This window comes from Lathyrus oleraceus, chromosome 7 (assembly GCF_024323335.1).
Source record: "Lathyrus oleraceus cultivar Zhongwan6 chromosome 7, CAAS_Psat_ZW6_1.0, whole genome shotgun sequence".
NCBI classification, from domain to species: Eukaryota; Viridiplantae; Streptophyta; class Magnoliopsida; order Fabales; family Fabaceae; genus Lathyrus; species Lathyrus oleraceus.
In genome coordinates, this window is record NC_066585.1 from 150,302,999 (window position 1) to 150,325,792 (window position 22,794).

At 37.5% G+C, this 22,794-nt stretch overlaps 2 pseudogenes; both read right to left on the bottom strand.

The window, feature by feature from the left end:
* Window positions 1-15,862: 15,862 nt before the first annotated feature.
* Window positions 15,863-16,285, bottom strand: LOC127102521 (plasma membrane ATPase 2-like; annotated as a pseudogene).
* Window positions 16,286-16,649: 364 nt separating this feature from the next.
* Window positions 16,650-17,368, bottom strand: LOC127102522 (2-oxoisovalerate dehydrogenase subunit beta 1, mitochondrial-like; annotated as a pseudogene).
* Between the last annotated feature and the right edge of the window lie 5,426 nt (window positions 17,369-22,794).

A 22,794-nucleotide genomic window follows, 5' to 3' on the forward strand; every position in this document is an offset into this window, starting at 1 on the left:
AGTCAACTTAAAAATTATCAAATAAATAGTAAATTAATTCAATAAATTATGAAAAAATAAATTAAATAAGGTGGGGCCAGGACATCATCATCCCCCAAAAAGATTTCAAAAATAATGAAAATTGGTGTATAAATTAATTGAAATAAAACAGAAATCAAATGAAAAGTCAACCAAGCAAACTAGGTCAAAAATAAATTCAAAATAAATTGAAAATGTGAAATAAAATTCCAATAAAAGGCCAGGTTGACCATGAGACATCGGTCAACCCTCATCCAAAAAATCAGAATCTAAAAATAATTTTAAGTTATGAAAATAAAATAAATGAAAAAATGTGTGTTAAAATGGACTATTTGTACTAAATAATTAAAATAAAATATTAACATTAAATAAAATATGAAAATAAAAATTAAATAAATTAAATAAAACATTAATCAAAATAAAAAATATTTTTTGGTATTTTTATGAACAAATAAAATATTTTAAAATAATTAAAATCTAAACAGAAAATAATATGGAAATAAAAAAAAAGAATGAAAATAAATGTGAATAGAAAGATGTGAGTGGGCCAGTGCAGGGGGTGGGAACAACAGTGTGATACCAAGGCCCAGTCCACGGAATTGCCAGCGTTACAAAATAAAAAAAAATGAAAAGCATTAATTTGACAACTCCTGCTTATGCCCTAGCGGATGAAACAAGGGGCCGATAACTGGATGTGCGTGGGTTCGAATCATCCTTGTGTTATTCTTATGAATAAATAATGAAATAAAGGAATTGGGCCAGGCACACAAAAGCTCGGCCTATGAAGCTGGCGCGTGACAGCCCAGAAAAATGAATAAATATTCATTCAACAAAAATGCATGTGGTATGTATATCAATTGGGCAGCTAAACCTTTAGTCACTAGAAGACAAAACGGAACTGGTGGCTAGGATTTCCAAGCGCATGCACGATCCAACGGACGCACAACGCGACACCTCATCGCCCTCCCCATGCAGCCAACAACAATTCATGTTCAGCATTGAACACCAGGCCCAGGCGGATTTTTTTTACTCATCTTCCACAACAAATTTCTCTCACTACAGTGCTCCAAATGCCATGGTATAAAAAGCAAAGTTCTAGTACTAACTGAGAGGAAGAACATGGTATTTTATTTAATGCAAAATGATGACTTTATCATAGAGAAATATGGACTACAAGGTAGGCTCGTGCAAAGATTTTCAGAAAAAATAAATGCCAAAAAAAACTTAGAGTTTAAAACAAGGCCTCATGGTGAGAGTTTTATGGACAAGTAGTGCATATCATTAGCATAAAAAAAAGCATGAAGAAAAAGAGAGCATGACATAATAGAGTAATACATAAAGTATGTATAAATATCATAGAATGAACATGGGAAGTATGATAAACAAGCAAAGCATTCATGGCCATGGGAGGTTGGAATAAAATGATTACCTAGTGGAGAAAGTCCACTGCTTCTTGTTGGAATGAGAGGAATGGAAAAGGAAGATGCTTCAATGGTGTTGCACGATCCAACGGACGCACAGCGCGACACCTCATCGCCCTCCCCATGCAGCCAACAACAATTCATGTTCAGCATTGAACACCAGGCCCAGGCGGATTTTTTTTTTACTCATCTTCCACAACAAATTTCTCTCACTACAGTGCTCCAAATGCCATGGTATAAAAAGCAAAGTTCTAGTACTAACTGAGAGGAACAACATGGTATTTTATTTAATGCAAAATGATGACTTTATCATAGAGAAATATGGACTACAAGGTAGGTTCGTGCAAAGATTTTCAAAAAAAATAAATGCCAAAAAAAAACTTAGAGTTTAAAACAAGGCCTCATGGTGAGAGTTTTATGGACAAGTAGTGCATATCATTAGCATAAAAAAAAGCATGAAGAAAAAGAGAGCATGGCATAATAGAGTAATACATAAAGTATGTATAAATATCATAGAATGAACATGGGAAGTATGATAAACAAGCAAAGCATTCATGGCCATGGGAGGTTGGAATAAAATGATTACCTAGTGGAGAAAGTCCACTGCTTCTTGTTGGAATGAGAGGAATGGAAAAGGAAGATGCTTCAATGGTGTTGCAAACTTGAAGAATGGAAAATGAATGTGAGAAACAACTTTGCCTTTGCCTTGCTCTTGCTTAGGTTGAAGATGTAGCAACCTCTTTTTTCTGATTAGGGTTTTAGGAGTTTATGTATGTAGGGTTTCAAGTGTGTGTATGGGCTTAAATGTTGGTTTTTGAGTCATGGACCAATTGTGCAAACATGAGGTGTGAAAAGAAATGGTTAAAAGTGGCAAAACTTAAGTGAATGAACCAAAAGCAAATAGCCAAATGAGGTAAAAGATGTGTTGGTCGTTTTGGGGTTTGGCTTGGCTTTTCTTGTGCAACATGAAAACAACCCAACTAGGTGACTTTAAGGCATTGTAACTTGATGAATACATGACCAAATGACAAGGTAATGCAAACAGTAGAAAGAGGGTAGGGAGCTTAACATCTTTCATGTTGAACACATCTTGAAATGGTGAGTGGAAAGAGGTGAAAAATGGCCATAAAGTTTAGGTCTCATGGCTGCAAAATGGCTGGCCAAAATGCTGTCAAAAAATTCAGCATATGATACCAACTTTAGATGAGTGTATCTTCCAAACCAATGATCCAAATGGGGTGGTTCCAAAAAGGTGTGAAAGAGGACATAACAAGGTACAACTGTCATGAAGAAAGTGTTTCCAAAAGATGCCTTGAAGTGCAAGAAATCTGACCCATAAGTCTTGACAAATTTTGCAAATTCTGGACTTAGAAAATTTTCTAAGTGTCCTAAAATAAAGTCCTACTTTGACCAAACATAACTTTCTCAATTTTAATCCAAATGAAACAAACTTTATATCTCTAGAAAGCTTGGAACAAGAGGAACAACTTTCATGTTGGAGAAATTTTCAAATGGCGCTTGCATCTTGATGTAATATAGGCTTAAAGTGGGTGCAAAAAACCATAAAACTTGCCTTAAATGGAAAGTCAACTATTTCCAAATTTGGTAACTTTTCCAATTCCTGATTAAATGATGAATCCATGATCCAACCTTAATCAAATTTCACATATAGGCTCCCTTAGGCATGAATTTTGATATTCCGCTTTCAAAATGTCAGGAGTTGACTTTTCTGACCCCACAGTTGACTTTTCCCAATCTGTTTGATTTCCGATTCCATTGATCAATTGAAGCACCTCTGACTTAAATAAAGAGCTGATTTTTTTGCACGTAGATCCTTGTGGACATGTGGAGGGCCATGGAAATGAGTTTCACTCAAGGAATCTGAAACAAACGGATTTTATACCAAAACCTAGTTTTAGGGCAAAAAATGACTAGGATCTGATTGCACTGATTGCCAATGGATCTTTCTGTGATAATTGTGGATCTTCTTAGGCCAAGATGCCTCTATAATCACGACATGAATGAGCCCTTCTACTTCCAACCAAACCTTGCCTGTTGCGGGTAGCCATGAAACCCTGATTTTTTTGATTAAATCCATATGCACACTCTGAGGGTTTTGAATCTTCCACTGATGAACTGAGGTCCATAATAAGACATATGGAACCCCTTGAGACCCTTGAGACTTGTATATTTGGAGAATGAAACTCAATTCTCAGTCTTTCTCTGTGTAGGCTCCTTCTGTTAATGAGTGATCAATAAAACCCTGATTTCCCAAGTCACTGATGCAGTATGCAATGAGTATGATCTAGTATGGTGCTAATGCAATGTGAAACACAATACCATGCCTCAAAGAAAAATGAAAGGTAAATTTTTGGGTATTACAATTTTAACTGGAGAAAAATAAAGAGCCCAATATGATTAAGCGTAACTCTACTAATTATACACTTGGGAAAACACTCACGGAATATACGTTATACAACAAAGATTTGTATGATCCTAATAAGGGGGGAAAAGGTAAACTAAATGATAAGTCTGATGCCGAATGGAAGAAGGTGAATAGGAAGACAGTTGTTATAATCAGAAAATGGTTAGATTTGAGTGTATATCCACATGCTAAGGATGAAACTGAAGGAGAATGGCGATCCAAAATACAATGGAATTTAAAAAAAATTCTCCATTAGTGATCCTTACGAATGAGCATGATCAGTGATAGAATCGTTACCTCTTATGGCGATTGAAACCTTTGATGCAGATCTACGGAGCGATTACGAACGTTGAACGGCGACAACGCCTCTACTCAGTCCACACGAACGGATTCCTTCAATCTCAATGCTAGCTACTGCGAATGAAGGTTTTAAGTGAGAGAGAGAGAGAGAGAGAGAAACGAAATTACAACTGCTCAAATGCTTCTGCACAAGGGTTCTATTTATAGAACCACTTGTGTGGGCTGCAAGCTAAAAAGCTCACTTAAGTGTATGTGGCTCATATCTTATAATATTCCAAAATCACTTAAGCGCGTGGTACCTTACCATATTTCGTATTCTACTTAAGTACACCGTACTTTACGATGTTCTATAATTCACTTAAGTGCACCGTACCTTACGGTGTTCCTTAGTTACTCTATCTCTCATCAATCCGACCTTTTGTGTGTGATCCTGTAGGTTCTCGCGACATTGACAATTATATTAAATCACATATTTAACATAATAAACAGCGAGCGATATCTAACAACACATCACTACTACCCAAGACACGAAAATGTCATGTGATCTGACAAATCTTTTTGTGATAATACTTACGTGTACAGTTACCCTTTTGCCCCCATGTCTATATTAAACACAAGGCATAGACCGTGTCATCCTTGTCCCGTTCAATATTGGGCTCGTAGACATTTATCCTGTTACGCAGGATGGACACATTTCATCTAGGTCACTTATGTCCCTCAGCATGCTTCGTGGAGTACCCATCAACTGTCTTTATGGTCATCCAGTTACGGACAATGTTTGATCAACAATAAGGCACTCGACTTTACATTTAGGGTCCATAGTGGTTTCAGGTCAAAGGGTGGTATACACCATTATCACCATGAGAATAACTTATGACACTTAGCATAACATTTTATATAGTATTCTCATAGCGGGTCAATCCAGTATAAATATTACTCTCAATATTCATACTTATGTTTAAGACTTGATAACTCCTTATCCATGATCCATGAGATGTGATCATCAGTCTATATACATAATAGTCTTAATGCTTTAGTGTTATCCCACTTCACAACAAAGCTCGACTACGGATACTTTAAGAATAGTGTCCTTATGTTTAATGGGATCTCATGATTAAGTCACACTTGATACATTAAACGGACAGACTATTCTAGGGACTTTATTAAACAAACATAATAAAGAAAAAGCCTTTTATTATTAATAAATAATTTGATACAAGTACCAAAAGTATTAGCCTCTAGGGCTTACCCCAAAAATCTCCCACTAGCACTAGAGCCAATCAGGCATACCCCTAATGCCCATAGATCTAGTATGGTTATCATGCTTCTGCTGCGCAAGAGGCTTTGTCAGTGGGTCAGCAATATTGTCAAGTGTAGGTACTCTGCATATTTTCACATCTCCTCTATCTATTATCTCTCGAATGAGGTGATAATGCCTAAGTATGTGTTTGGATCGTTGGTGAGATCTAGGCTCCTTAGCTTGTGCGATAGCACCATTGTTATCACAATAGAAACCAATGGGATCCACAATGCTAGGAAGTATGCCAAGTTCACTAATGAACTTTTTAATCCAAACAACTTCCTTTGTTGCACTTGAGGCAGCAATATACTCGGCCTCGGTTGTAGAATCAACAATTGTATCTTGCTTTGAACTTTTTCAGCTCACAACACCACCGTTTAAGCAAAACACATAACCAGATTGAGATCTAAAGTCATCCTTATCTGTCTAGAAGCTAACATCGGTGTATCCAATTACAACAAGCTCTTCCTGGCCTCCATATATCAAGAATGAGTCCTTAGTCCTTCTCAAATACTTTAGGATATTCTTGACGGACCCAATGAGCATCACCGGTATCAGATTGGTACCTACTCGTTGCACTTAAAGCATACGAGACATCTGGTCGAGTACATAACATGGCATACATGATAGGTACTATTATAGATGCATATGGAATCTTATTCATGCGATTCCTTTCTTCCTTAGTTGAAGGGGATTGTGTTTTTTATAGACACAAGCCATGTTGCATAGGTATGAATCCTTTCTTGGAATCATACATATTAAAGTGTCTCAGAACTTTGTCTATGTATGTACTCTGACTTAGGCCAAGCAGTTTTTGTGACCTATCTCTATAGATCCTGATTCCTAATATATATGTTGCTTCACATAGGTCCTTCATAGAAAAGCATTTCCCCAACCGAGACTTTACTTGTTGCAGGGTAGGGACATCGTTTCCAATGAGCAATATGTCATCTACATATAATACCAGGAAAATGATCATACTCCTACTAACCTTCTTGTAGACACAAGGCTCATCTTCGTTCTTGATGAATCCATATTGTTTTACTGTTTCATCAAAACAAAGATTCCAGCTTCTGGAAGCTTGCTTCAATCCATAGACTGATCTTTGTAACTTACATATCTTTTGGGCTTCTTCTGGTATGTCAAATCCTTCAGGCTATGTCATGTACACATCCTCAAGAAGATTCCCATTAAGGAAAGCAGTTTTGACATCCATCTGCCATATTTCATAATCATGATATGCAGCGATAGCAAGTAAAATCCGAACAGATTTAAGCATTGCAATTGGTGAAAAGGTTTCATCATAGTCAACCCCATGAATTTGTTTATATCCTTTTGCAACCAGTCTTGCCTTATAGGTATGTACTTTACCATCCATGTCAGTCTTCTTTTTGAAGACCCACTTGCATCCTATAGGGTTAACTCCTACAGGAGGCTCTACCAAGGTCCAAACTTGGTTTGTGTACATGGAATCCCTTCCAGATTTCATGGCTTCTAGCCACTTCTCAGACTCGGGACCAGTTATGGCCTCTTGGTAGGTCACAGGCTCATCTTGATCCATGAGTAATACATCACCTTGATCAGTTATGAGATATCCATATCTCCTAGGTATTTGACGTATCCTGCTTGACCTACGTTGGTCTTGTTCTACTTGAGCAGGTTGCTCTTCCACAACTACTTGTGTTTCCTGATCTAATTCCTCCATAGGTGTATCAATGCTTTGTGATTATTGAATTTCTTAAGCTCTACTTTCCTCCCACCGATTCCTTTGGAAATAAAATCCCTTTCTAGGAAAACTCCAGTTCGAGCGACAAACACTTTGCCCTCAGAAGGATTGTAGAAGTAATACCCTCTTATTTCTTTAGGATACCCCACAAATAAGCATTTGTCATATTTGGGCTCAAGCTTAGTTGAAATTTGTCGTTTCATATAAACTTCGCAACCCCAAATCTTCATGTAAGACATATATGGTTTCTTATCACTCCATATCTCATATGGTGTCTTCTCAACCTTTTTGGATGGAACACGGTTAAGTGTGTAAGCTGTTGTCAATAGTGCATGTCCCCAAAAGGAGTTTGGAAGATCGGCGCGACTCATCATGGATCGGACCATGTCTAACAAGGTTCGATTTCTTCTCTCAGATACACTATTCCATTGAGGTGTTCCAGGAGGAGTAAGTTGGGATAGGATCCCACACTCTTTCAGATGGTCATCAAACTCTAGGCTTAAATACTCACCACCTCGATCTGATCGAAGAGTTTTAATATTCTTACCTATTTGGTTTTGTACTTCATTCTTGAATTCCTTGAACTTTTCAGAGGACTCTGATTTGTGTTTCATTAAATACACATAACCATATCTATTGAAATCATCAGTAAATGTGATGAAGTACTGAAAACCTCATCTGGCTGGTATGTTCAGTGGTCCACATACATCAGTATGTATGAGGGCCAAAAGATCATTAGCTCTTTCACCTTTTCTTGTGAATGGAGACTTTGTCATCTTTCCAATTAAACAAAATTTGCATGTCTCATATGATTCATAATCAAAAGAGTCCAAGATTCCATCTTTATGGAGTTTGGAAATGTGTTTCTCATTTATGTGGCCTAATCGACAATGCCAAAGGTAAGTTGGATTTAACTCATTAGGTTTCATCCTTTTAGTATTAATGTTATAAATATGCATTTCAAGATCAAGGACATATAGTCCATTGTTCATTTGTGCAGTAGCATAGAATATATCATTCAAATAAATTGAGCAACAATTGTTCTTTATTATAAATGAAAAACCAAACTTGTCCAAACAAGAAACAGAAATAATATTCCTGCTAATTGCAGGTACATAATAACAGTTCTCTAACTGAATTATTAAACCACTAGGTAAAGTCAATACATAAGTTCCTATGGATAAAGCAACAACCTTTGCTCCATTGCCAACTTGTAGGTCAACTTCACCTTTTGCTAAATCTCTACTCCTTTTTAGCCCCTGCACATTGGTACAAATGTGAGAAACGCATACAATATCTAATACCCATGATGTAGAAGTAGATAAATTAATTTAAATAACAAAAATACCTGAAGTTGAAGTCTCTACTCCATTCTTCTTATCTTCCAGGTACTTTGGGCAGTTTCTCTTCCAGTGTCTGGTCTTACCGCAATGGAAGCAGGTGCCTTCCTTTGCTATGCCTCCACTAGGCTTCAAAGTATGAGCAATGGGTTTGGGTTTGGCAACTTCCTTGCCTTTCCCTTTATCACCCTGCTTGGTGGGTCTTTTGTTTTGTCTCTTTCCATTTCCGATCATCAGAATGGACTTCCCTTTTGACTTCAGATTCTGCTCAACAGTTCTTAACATGACTAGCAGTTCAAGGAGAGATTTATCCACATCATTCATATTGAAATTAAGGACAAATTGACTGAATCTATCTGACAACGATTGCAAGATCAAATTAGTCGCAAGTTCCTTTTCGAGGGGAAAACCCAACCTCTCAAGGTTCTCCACATACCCAATCATCTTGAGCACATGGGGACCTACAGGGGCTCCCTCAGCTAACTTGTCTTGAAAAAGGGCTTTTGAAACTTCAAACCTTTCATGTCTTGCCTGCTCTTGATAGAGCATCTCCAGGTGTTCAATCATATCCAACGATGTCATGTTCTCATATTGCTTTTGCAACTCTGAGTTCATAGTAGCTAGCATGAGGCAAGCAGTTTCATCGGCATCATCGACATGCTTCTTATAAGCATCTCTTTCTGCCTTAGGTGCAGAACTAGGAGGTTCCTCTTCAGGAACATGTTTCTCAAAGACATACAACTTTCTATCATGTTTGAGGACAATCCTCAGATTTCGGTGTCAATCCAGAAAATTTGTCCCAGACAATTTTTCCTTATCAAGGATTGATTGTAAAATTTTGTTAGAGGTGTTTGCTGTCATGGTAACCTACATGAAAATAATGAAAATATAAGTATCAATAACATATTTAATTAGGCCTTTAATTAAATATGCTCCCACTATTTTACTCAAAACAAATGACCCTCACCATTTGATTCGGAAAATCCCGTTGGAAGATTTTCTAGTGGGTCAAGATCCACATTTCACTTTGTTTTAAGTCCGTGTAGGCGGATTACACAAAACTAGGTTATTTAGGTAGGAACTCCTTCCAATTGTATCTAATACAACTCTCGAATATTTTAGTTAGGTGAATAACTCCTTATTCCAATCCATCACATGGATCATTTCCAACTCTTGCTTCTAAAGATATATAATCTTATTATAATTTGTTTAGTTAAGTTTGACCCATTGTATTAGCAATTGAATATTATAATTATCCCATCGCACCTTACTAATATAGAATATGCACCTCGCGTAGGCGAAACCTACATTATCCGATACTAGTCTTGATGAGTGCTAAAACTTGGAAAGCATAAACTTAATATTTAATTTGAGGGAATTTGCAATTATTCTGATCTCACCGGCTTATTTATCATATAAATCGTCTCTCACATGCATCAACATATATTCACATGCATCAACATACATATATAATGAAACAGTTATGGCCCCTAGCGCAATTGTTCTCCCAAGCCAATGAGAGAACCTAAGTTAACCTAATAACGATCTAAGCTTCTCCAAGCAAGATCTTCAAGGTTGTCCTCCTTTGATATTGAATTCTTCTCTTTCTTCATAACATTACATTACATAAAAGAAACTCGTTTTATATACGAGGGAGTGAGATGAGAAAAGAAGTTACATTAAGAGATTAAAAGAGAGGCACGACACGCAGGTCGTATTTTAAAACCCAAAACAAAATAAAGGAAAACTAAGGCCATAACCGATCACCACAAGACAATAATAATAAACACATTATTATTATTAATTTTAATTCTTTTAATTAATTAAAACCAAATTAAATTTCGGCGACCGATCACACTACACAGAGTTAGCCGGGGGTCCGAAAATTTTAATGAACAATTCATTTAAAATCTACGTCGTTTTTCGCATCAACACTTGATACTTTAAAGCACAACTCTTGCGCAGTCACAACCCTAATGCATAACTTTTTGACAACACAACCCTTGTGCCGTCATTAACCCTAATACACCAATTTCAGACCGTCAAACACACCTCGATTGTTGATTCAGTATGATTGATCAACACGTCATTGCTTCACCAAACTAATGTCGGATTAAGAAGCAAACGACAATTGACCGCTCAAAGGAAAACAACCATTAAGTGTTTGAATAAATGAAACAGAAACAGTATATCATATATACCGTATTTTGCATCAGGATTACTTATATCATACATATAACTTGATCGATCTCAATTTAATTACTCGTTTATTCTTTGATTCATTCTGTCTTTTAATCGTATTAATACAGAAAATACAGAAAATAAACAGTTATCAGATGCATGGTTTCGTAAGTGGCTATGATACCACTGAAGGAGAATGGCGATCCAAAACGCAGCGGAATTTAAAATTTCTCCTTTAATGATCCTTACGAATGGGCATGATCAGTGATAGAATCGTTACCTCTTATGGCGATCACGAACGTTGAACGTTGACAACGCCTCTACTCAGTCCACACGAACGGATTTCTTCAATCTCAGTGCTAGCTGCTACGAATGAAGACTTTGAGTGTGAGAGAGAGAGAGAGAGAAACGAAATTGCAAGTGTAACAATGCTTCTACATAAGGGTTCTATTTATAGAACCACTTGTGTGGGTTGCAAGCTAAAAAAGCCCACTCAAGTGTATATGACCCATATCTTATAATATGCCAAAATCACTTAAGCGCATGGTACCTTACCATATTTCGTATTCTACTTAAGTACACCGTATCTTACGATGTTCTATAATTCACTTAAGGGCACCGTACATTACAGTATTCCTTAATTACTCTATCTCTCATCAATCCGTCCTTTGTGTGTGACCCTATAGGTTTTCGCGGCATTGACAATTATATTAAATCACGTATTTAACATAATAAACAGTGAGCGGTATGTAGCAACACATCACTTCTACCCAAGACACGAAAATGTCATGTGATATGACAAATCCTTTTGTGATAATAATTATGTGTATAATTACCCTTTTGCCCTTATGTCTATATTGAACACAAGGCATAGACCGTGTCATCCTTGTCCAATTCAATATTGGGCCCATAGACATTTATCCTGTTACGCAGGATGGGCAAATTCCATCTAGGTCACTCATGTCCCTTAGCATGCTTTGTGGAGTACCCATCAACTGCCTTTATGGTCATCCAGTTACGGACAATGTTTGATCAGCAATAAGGCACTCGACTCTACATCTAGGGTCCATAGTGGTTTCAGGTCGAAGGGTGGTATACACCATTATCACCATGAGAATAACTTATGACACTTTGCATAACATTCTATATAGTATTCTCATAGCGGGTCAATCCAGTATAACTATTACTCTTAATATTCATACCTATGTTTGAGACTTAATAACTCCTTATCCATGATCCATGAGATGTGATCATCAGTCTATAAACATAATAGTCTTCATGCTTTAATGTTATCCCACTTCACAATAAAGCTCGACTACGGATACTTTAAGAATAGTGTCCTTATGTTTAATGTGATCTCATGATTAAGTCAGACTTGATACATTAAACGGACTATCTATTCCAGGAACTTTATTAAACAAACATAATAAAGAAAAAGCCTTTTATTATTAATAAACAATTCGATACAAGTACCAAAAGTATTGACCTCTAGGGCTTACACCAACAAAAAGGCCAAGTTTCCATACAATACCATGAAAGAGGGGAGACTTACAATCTCACTAACTAGAACGTTATGCCTTTTGTGTCAAAATTTAGCGCTATGTTAAACAATCGTAATTGGACTTATGTAGAAGTCATAACTATTTGAGGCCGGACAATCGAATTTTGGTGTTAATGCATGTTAGAGACATAGTATGATGAACTATGCTCATGAAAACATACCACACACAAAAAGAATATGCAAAGTGGGAGGCCTAATCTCATCCATACTTATGTTGATTTTGCAATCAACTAGCCTTAGGATATTAAGATATCATAGGTCCATGACATGAATGCATAAAGAAGGGGAATGAGATGAAGAGGGAGGGGGAATGAATCAAATACAAATTGGACAAAGGAGGACTTTTACCAAGTTAAGATCATTCATTCATTTTGGGAGATGGAATATACATTCCATCAATCCCCTAAATCCAATGATCTTAACCTGACAAAGTCAAATCAACCTTGAGCAATGCCTAACAACAAAAAATCAATTAAACTCACAAAATCAATTAAATCATGAAAAATATTAAACAAAAAATAATTTTAATTCAGAAAATGAAAGAGGATTTTATTTAAAATTTTGGGTGAAACTCTCATATTTTTTGGATCAATATTAAAATTAATATGAATTAATGAAAAACAAAGGAATAAAAATAAAAATCAGATAATCAAAAAAACGTGGACCACTTGATCTCCCTCATTAATTGAGGTGGCAAATCAAGTGGTGGAGAGAGCGCGTTCCATGGTGCGCGCTAGTCAACATTCCACATGTTTGGTAATCACAATGAGCGCTTCAAATTAGAACGTTTTAAATCAAATCAATGGCTATGAACACTTCCAGCTCATCGCCGGAGCCAAAGGCCGATCATCTTCTCCAATGACCCTGGCTGGACTGGTTCATTCATCACCATATCATAAATGAAAAAGGAGGACATGATCTTAAAGAAAAAATGGCGTAGATCACGAATATCACCTTAATTTAACCTAACTCCAAATATATAGAGAGATACGTCGAGTTGAATTTTAAGGTGTGTCAACTGAGTTGCTTCGATTTGACCTCAAAGCAACTCAATCTTCTTACCTACATTGGTAGGACTTCAGACAACCAAGGATCCAAGAGAATTGATGAGAATTGAGAGAGAATCGAAGAGAAGAAAAATCTGGAAAAATACCTTCAATGCTGTACAAAAATGGATCTATCTTGCTTCAGTTCTTGCTTGATCTTGCTTATGGAGCTTGTGGAAGTGGATTAAGAGTGATGCAAAGCTTTGGATCCTGGAGGTTTTGAATCTCCAAACAGTGAGATTCAAAATCAAATTTTAATTGAAATTTATCAGGTTTTCCTTTGAATGGTGAGAGTTTCAATGGTTGGAGGCAAAGTTGGCGCGCAAGACCCTTCAAACTGAAGCATTAGACCTTTATTTATAGCAAAAGATGAGTGTTATTTGCACACTTGAAAATACTTTCAAAATTGGCAATGCAATGTACATGCTTGCATGGGCTTGTGCAGGCCCATGAAGCAACTCTATTAGGTCCACAATCAACTGAAATGAGGTCTGAATGAAGCTTGGATTGCAAGGCAAATATATTTGAATGTTTGAAGCATAATTCTTGCCAACTGATACAACCCTGTTTAAGTCATGCGCAGACCCCTCAAACTTTGTTCAAAATGAATGAATTAGGACTCTTTGGAAAGCTTAGATCAGGAGGAACAACTCTTATGTTGAATACTTTTCCATTTAAAACTTGTATCATGGTGAATTTTGAGGTGGAAGTTTGGAAATTTCAACATGTCAAAATATTTTCTAAGTGTCGAGCCACATGTTCAATTATTCCACCTTTCCTAACTTTTTATGTGAGCTTCAAATGAGAAAAGTGTCTTCATCAAAGTTGTAGCTCTTTCAAAAATATTCAAAATGGTCACAAATTTGACATCATTTGGATTTGGGATGAGTGAGTTATGCATTTTTGAAGTTGAAGAAAATCACTTGTTCAATGGTATTGGTCCAAAATGACCTATAATGTATCCTCATATCACATGCTCATAAAAGTTGAATTAGTTATTATTACAAACATCAAAGTTATATTAGACACCTTGAATTTGATTTTTAAATTTGGAAATCCTTCATCTCATAAAAATTGAGCAAGTTATGGCCTTGGGATGTTGACTTTCAAATTAGGGTTTAGACAAAATGACCTATAATGTTTCAACATAGAAAATGATTTTTCAAGTAAAATTAGCTCTAGACTTCAACATGAAAGTTTTTTTGAATGTCACTTATAGTAACGTTTCTCTTGGTATCATTTTCATATGATAAAAAGTGTAGGAGATAGGGTCTAGGGGGACCCAGTTTTGATTAGATGAATTCATTTGGCCAACCACCATCAACCAACTTGCTAACTTGCAATTATCTTGACTTTTTAGGCTTATGGTAGATAATATATGCATAAGATGATGAAATTTGAAGTGTCCCTTGAGAAAGTTGGTCAATTGGTGAAAAAGCTTGTTGAAGAAGTTACTCAAGATACCCAGATGAATTAGGGTTTCCAAGGTAAACCAACTCCAAACTCTTGAAGAAATCTTGATCAAAATAACATGTAGAGATCATGGGGACTCATATATAATTCCTAGAGCCATTATGGATCATTCCTTGGTTGTGCTCTTAGCAATGAGGGTCTTAAACCGTATATGTGAACTTGATAGATCAATAATGATCATGCCCTACCTACAAAAGAGTTAGGCAAATACAAAGACCTATTTTTGGTATTTTGGTTAGTGAAATGATAAAATACAAGTATGATACAATCACATGGTGTTTAGTGATCTCTCCCAAAACAAATCTAATGAAAGAGGGGTAATGAGGATGCCAAGGTATGATCCCAATGCTAATGCATATAATGAGATTGCATGAGGAATTTTAGGGTCAAAATTGAGGTCTTACCGTCAGTTAGTAATTAGTTTAATAGAACTATATTATTATAAAATTTGTGAATTAGTGTTAAGCTGATTTTTGAATTTGGTTCTTGCAGGTTATGTTGATTTGTTTATTGAGCTGAGATCCTGTTGATGACATGGAGATTGCTGAACTTGGATGATTGAAATTATTGGTTGATTTTGTAATGGAATATGGGTGAGTTAACACACCTACTGTTATTGACGAAATGCTAGAGAACAATCTTGGACTATCAATTGAAGTGTTGTTCCATGTTTGCTATGATAAAATCTGATGTGAAATGGATGCACGGTTAATTAGTAAATGAAATATATTAAATTAGACTGAACTTTTTTGCTGCCATGGATTTCTGTTAGATGTTAAATGTCACTAATGTGTTATGAGTTAAGAAATGCAGGTGAAGTATTTGGCTTGATTTTTGTGTTTCTCTTGTGCAGGTTAACGGTTCGTGGTGTAGAATCCATGGGAATCCTTTGTTGAAAGCGATTCTGAATTGGATGCTATGAATTCGTGTGATTTAGTTGTTGTTATCATTTACCTTGTTTGGATGATCATCACTGATGTAGGATTCAGTGTTGTGGTGAAGCTATCAGTGGGAGATTCGCCGACAATAATTGTCTAATTGAAGTTTCCAATGTTTGGTGGTGGAGGTGGCTCACCCCTTTGTCATAAGGGAGCCATTGTTCAGCATGGCGATAATCAACACCATGAGGGGTGCAAAATTAGACTTCCAGCACCATGCAATGAACATGAATCCGTCCATAACACGAACGGTGATTGAAATCTGGTGAGCACTGCATTATCATTTGGACCAAGTTTAGCGGCATCTGTAGCGTCGTCAACCTTAATTTCAACATCTGCTTTCTTTAGTGCAGGAGCACCGTTGACGCCATCACCCGTCATTCCACATATATGTTTCCTCTCTTGCTGCAATTTCCCATTTGTGTTCAGGATACACTCCAGCAAATCTATCAGCCTCTTCATTCCGCTCATCCACCGGAAGAACTGCAGTGGCAGCATCCTTTCTTTGACCAAGCCATGACGAAAATGGATACCTTTGCTTTGTCACCAGTGTCATTAGGACTAGCTGATGATTTTTAGAATTTAAAAGGAAGTTTAGTCAGCACATCTGATGGACTGAACCTGAATTGGCCTTTGAGACAGGCAGAATTGGTAGCTTCACACATTCTGCTCCAACATATGGAAGAGTAACTTCCAGTAATATGCTTGATGAACCTCTTCTACGGTGAGGATGGACAGTCACGCTCTTGCCGCTCTCTGCGTCGCGTTTTCGCTACAGGAACGGAAGCTGGCTGATTATGTATTTCATCAATCCCGTCTTGCTTCCCATTAACGGTATGATATGCTTTCGATTGTGAACTTATGACACATGTTATGGATTGCTAGAACTTGAGTGTAGCAGAAATGAACATTATCCAAAATTAGTTGTTAGTTGGAATTTCTGGCTCGAGAGTCATATTGGCGATTCTGGGAACTTGTTTCACTGTTAAAATGCTATTGAATTTATGCTTGTTAGAATGTGGTGATGACAGGGCAGCAACATGAGTATCACATCCTGCTATTGTTGGTGTGCTGCCAAAACTTGCCTTGTTGCAAATGGTGTGTTTGGTTGGCACGTAGAAGGGTTCAAAATCCAGAGCGAAAGGAGTGTCTAGGCCACAAACTCTTGCTACATGAGTCTCTAACTTTGAGAGGCAGCGTTCAAGAATTAAAACCGAGATTTCGGCACCAAAACCAACAGTCATGGGAGCTTCATGGCCAATAAGAAGTCTTCCTGTGAATTAATGGTTTTCAGATCTATCATTTCACAAGAAATTCCCTTCTTTTCTACATCAATGCAAGCTTGTTCCATTACAGATAATTGAGCTCCCCATCCAACACGTGCAATGTCGTTTCCCGGCCTAATCACCTTAGCTCCAAATAATGGCAATATCTTGCCATCTTCCGGTGTTTCTTCAACGGCTAAACAATAAATCCACTTGGTTAAAAACAACAGGATTCAGATCACGCATGCAAGGCAACAATAACCCTTTCGCTTCCTTTGGACTATGCGGGACGATCAACTTGGTACCATGCCTGTGACAGAAGGAAGCTTCAGGAGATTGCGAGAGGTAATGTCAGCCATGACCAACAACTTCATACGGGGTTCTAATTGTTAACCGCCGTAGTTAAATTGGTTCTCACTTCGATATCTGAATTTAGCAGCTTCATTGACACTTTGATCAAAAGCAGGAAATATACAATCTGCCCAATGAAATTCATGAATTTTGGAGTGGAACCGAAGTGCATTCGCATTGCAGGTTGGATTAGTTCTGCAGAAGAGATTTTGGTTTTTTCTGCGTTTGCATTTGGAAGGCTCACATTTCATGCTTGCGTTTTCGGTTGTAACTCGATGCTACTCTACAATGATACCAATCAGGAGTTTCCCTGGCAGTCTTGCAAAACTCAACTGCACTTGCATCCATGCCGGCAAATATGTACCCGTTGGTTTTGGTTATCAGCTCCAGCAACCTTGCCGTCTATTCTTTTATACTGCCAATGCTTGTAACCATATTATTGTTCAAGCTTGTCCAGCATGCTCTGAAATTGGGAATATATTAGGACTCTGTGCTTTTTCTCTTTAAGCCTCATCATTAGCTTGTCTAACAATTGCAACTTCCTTGATGATTCTAGTAGTTGTTTGTATTTTTCTTTTTCATTGTTCATATCTTACGAGTCAAAATTGCCTTATAATACTCCTTCTGTTTGCTGCTCAAATCAACTCGTAGAATAAGTTCCTTTCTAGGAGGTAGTTCCTTCATGACAACTTTCTTCACTCTCCGCAGAAGATGTGGGGCCAGCATTTTATGAAGCCTTGAAATCTACTCCTCTTGATTGATATCCCTGAATCCTTCCTGGAATTCCTCTAATCTTCCAAACTTACCAGCATCAAGGAAATGCATAAGCATAGAAAGCTCGTCCAAGTTGTTTTGAAGAGGAGTTCCGGTTAAGAGTATATGATGTCTGATAGAATATTGCTTCAAAGAAGAAAATAATTTTGAATCCTTATTTTTGAGGCGGTGCCCTTCATCGACTATCCTGCACTCCCATTTTATAGATTTTAATGGTGTTGTATCTAAGTTGATAATCTCATAGGATGTCATGCTTACTTTCGCTGACCGGATTTCTTTTTCTTTAACTTCTTCATTTTCTCTCAATGCAAAATATTGTTGGTTTATGTAAACTATCATTGGATAATGGTTTATGGTTTGGAATGTTATGGATTAATGGATATACAATGGATTATTATTATCTGGATTTGAATTAATGGATGATTGGTTAATGAATGTAATGGAATGGATTTGGTGTAATATGATTTGAATTTGTATAGAATTATTGGAAGAAATTTGGTGGGATGAGAAGTCTTGGTTAGTTGACAAGTTAATGGTTGATCAAAAGTCAACTCGGATCAAAATTATATATTTTTGTATAGAATTGGATTTTTGTAAGGTTTTTGTAATGTGATGCTTGAATTTTAAAGTGAAAATGAATTTGAACGTGAAAGGTATTAATGAAACTTGCATTTTCAAAAATGTGGTTTGAAGTCAACTTAGATCAGAGGTCATGTAGGCACCATAAAGCCTTTATCAATGGATCAATCACGAATCAAGCACGAGAAGTTTGCAGGCACCACAATCCTTCAAACCAAGACATGAGTCTTGAAAGACCCACACGAGGACTTAAACCATCAGTACTTTGGAACCATAATCCTATAGTGAACTCAATGGATGACGTGATGTAGATCATAATGCCCCAAATAATCCCACTAATGCTAGGATTTTACAATCCTCAACCTAAACCAATAACTTCAGGTATATCTGATCAAGGTTTTAAGCATACACCAAGTAGTGAGACCCACAACCCTTATGAACCAACAAGCTAGGGTTTCAATTAATCATCAATCCAAAAGTCTACTAATCAGGGCATTTGAACAACAACCATTCCTGATTAGGGTTTCAGATTAAGCACAAAGCTCCACCAACAATATCTCAACCCATGGGCCCATAACTAGGGTCTAGAAGCCCAGTTCATGCACGGAGGCCGAGCAACAAGATCCCTTAAGACCAAGAATTAGGGTTGCAACCCATACGATGCACAATACCAAAACCTCCCAATCCAAACCTGCTATGGTAACCAAAAACCTTGAATCTATGATGTTTGTTGGTTAATCTTAATTATGAATGAATGATGAGTATGCATGAGACATGGATGATGTTAGATGAGTCTCAGGTTATGTGTTAGATGAAAAAGCAAAATGGAGGGCAAATTTTGGGGTACTACAATTGCCCCTATTTAATCTTCTTGAACCTGAATATAGGAATTGCGGAAGCTTTTCAGGTATTCAAGGTAAAAGAGGATTAAATACTAACGTATCCAAAAATTTACCCATTAAGAGTGGATGTAATGTGATGAGAGTTTTGTGGTTTGCCAAGCAAGGGTTGGGTTTTGGGTTAGTCAATAAACATTGGATTTTTGGATTTTCTTGTTTGCACGGTTTCATGTTATGCTTTATGAATGATAAGCATGAGTGAATCGACGTGATTTATGCATGATAATGATTTATGTAATGGTTAAGCCAAATGCTCATATAAAGGGCGATGGGGATTTTGGGATAGGATGATGATCGTCCAGACGTGATTCTCCGACACCAACTTCAAGCTCAAAAGTTGTTATAACACCTATGAATTATGTCTGGAGAGAGCTTGTACCTGTGTAGCCTGTTGGTGTAAGCCCTAGAGGCCAATACTTTTGGTACTTGTATCGAATTATTTATTAATTAATAAAAGGCTTTTTCTTTATTATGGTTGATTAACAAAGTCCCTGGAATAGATAGTCCGTTTAATGTATTAAGTGTGACTTAATCATGAGAGCACATTAAACATAAGGACACTGTTCTTAAAGTATCCGTAGTCGAGCTTTAGTGTGAAGTGGGATAACATTAAAGCATTAAGACTATTATGTTTGTAGACTGATGATCACATCTCATGGATCATGGATAAAGAGTTATCAAGTCTTAAACATAAGTATGAATATTAAGAGTAATATTTATACTGGATTGACCCGCTATGAGAATACTATATAGAAAGTTATGCAAAGTGTCATAAGTTATTCTCATGGTGATAATAGTGTATACCACTCTTCGACCTGAAACCACTATGGATCCTAGATGTAGAGTCGAGTGCTTTATTGCTGATCCAACGTTGTCCGTAACTGGATAACCATAAAGACAGTTGATGGGTACTCCACGAAGCATGCTGAGGGACGTGAGTGACCTAGATGGAATTTGCCCATCCTGCGTAACAGGATAAATGTCTATGGGCCCAATATTGAACTGGACAAGGATGGCACGGTCTATACCTTGTGTTCAATATAGACATAAGGGCAAAAGGGTAATTATACACATAATTATTATCACAGGAGGTTTTGTCAGATCACATGACATTTTCGTGTGTTGGGTAGCAGTGATGTGTTGCTAGATACCGCTCACTATTTATTATGTTAAATGCGTGATTTAATATAATTGTCAACGTCGCGAAAACCTATAGGGTCACACACAAAGGACGGATTGATGAGAGATAGAGTAACTAAGGAACATCGTAAGGTACGGTGCACTTAAGTGGAATACGAAATATGGTAAGGTACCAAATACTTAAGTGATTTTGGCATATTATGAGATATGGGCCAAAATACACTTAAGTGGGCTTTTTAGCTTGAAGCCCACACAAGTGGTTCTATAAATAGAACCCCTTGGGTAGAAGCATTGTCACTCCATTCAGACTAACACTCAAGTGAAGACTTGGAATTTCGTTTCCCTCTCTCTCTCACTCAAAGCCTTCATTTGTACCAGCTAGCACTGAGATTGAAGGAATCCGTTCGTGTGGACTGAGTAGAGACGTTGTCATCGTTCAACGTTCGTGATCGCCACATGAGGTAACGATTCTATCACTGATCATGCCCATTCGTAAGGATCACTAAATGGAGAAATTTTTAAATTCTGCTGCACCTTGGATGGCAATTCTCCTTCATAGCCTACCTCTGCCCTAATATATTGAATATCTGCACCAACTGCACATGAACCAGTTGAAGCTAGCGGAAATATACCCGAACATATCGCACGCTCGAACATACAATAAAGTCGTCATCGAACTTTATTTATCCCTAAAGGGAAGGGAAAACATCGATAAAACCCGGGGGAAAGAGATATACTAGGTAAGAAAGTCGGTTATGCAAGGGAAATGTATTATCACCCTAAACATCCATGGTACTCCATGGGAACCGTTTTGATTGGTCTCGCTCTGTCGCAGCCTGAAAAATACAGTGGTGCGAAAAAACAACCGGCGAAAGAAAAATGACAGAAGAGTCGCCACCGTGCGTTATTTATCCCAAAGGAGGGAAAGGAAACGCTCGAAGTAAACCTGAAGAGAGGAAAGGAAAAGACAAGGTCTCGCAACCAAATCTTGGGTTCGGGAGTCGATTATGCGAAGGGAAGGTATTAGCACCCCTACGCATCCGTATTACTCTACGGGATCCACTCTTGTTGTTTCTTGTCTAAAGGGTGTGTGTTTATCTAATGTACTATTTACTAAAAGGGTCAAGAGAAAAATGACTCGCACAGATGTCGCATCCATTGCATACGTATCTCATCTGGAATGAGAATCAGAGTCTTCGTAGCTCGGCTACCTATGGGTTAAGGATAAGTGTGCTCGCTAAGACATCACGTCTTATGCCTACGTATCTCATCGGGAATGAGAATCAGAGCAAAATGTAGTTCAGATAACTACGGGAATAAGGGTCTCGATTGCAACTAGGGCAAGAGAAAGGGAAGGTCTCGATCGCAACGAGGGCGAGAGAAAGGATCGCAACAAAGGCGAAAGCAAACAAGGATTAGTTGTTAGTCGTTAGTCAAACTCGACAAGACATCGCATCTTATGCCTACGTATCTCATCTGAACATGAGAATCAGAGTTGCCGTAGTTCGGCTACATAGGGATTGCCATCTGAACATGGACTTACAAAGGAGGACACCAGTTGTGTCAAAGGAGAGTGGGCAATGTGTTCATGTCCTAGCAGTAGGTGTCGCAGCTCGCTGAATCGAGTCTTAGGCAGTTACCTCTTTGCAATAGAACGGACTACATGCCACAAGATCGGAGACGCTCGGAAAGGTCTAGAAGTGGGGGAGCTCTGCCCTAGAGTTGTCATGCAATATGTACTTAAGTGTTAGGATTTACAAATGGGAATATCTACCTAATGTTAGCATGCAAAGAATATGAGAATTCTACCTATGTTATCATACAAAAGAATAAGGGAATCCTACCTATGTTATCATACAAAAGGATATGGGAATCTTACCTATGTTATCATACAAAAGGATATGAGAATCTTACCTATGTTATCATACAAAAGGTTCTATCTAATGGGTGCTACCTAATCGGAACAAGAATCGACGAATGGAGCAAGGAGAAGTGTTAGGGATAAGGGTAGATGGCGATGCATGAAGCAATCGACTTACAAGGTTGATGACGATGCA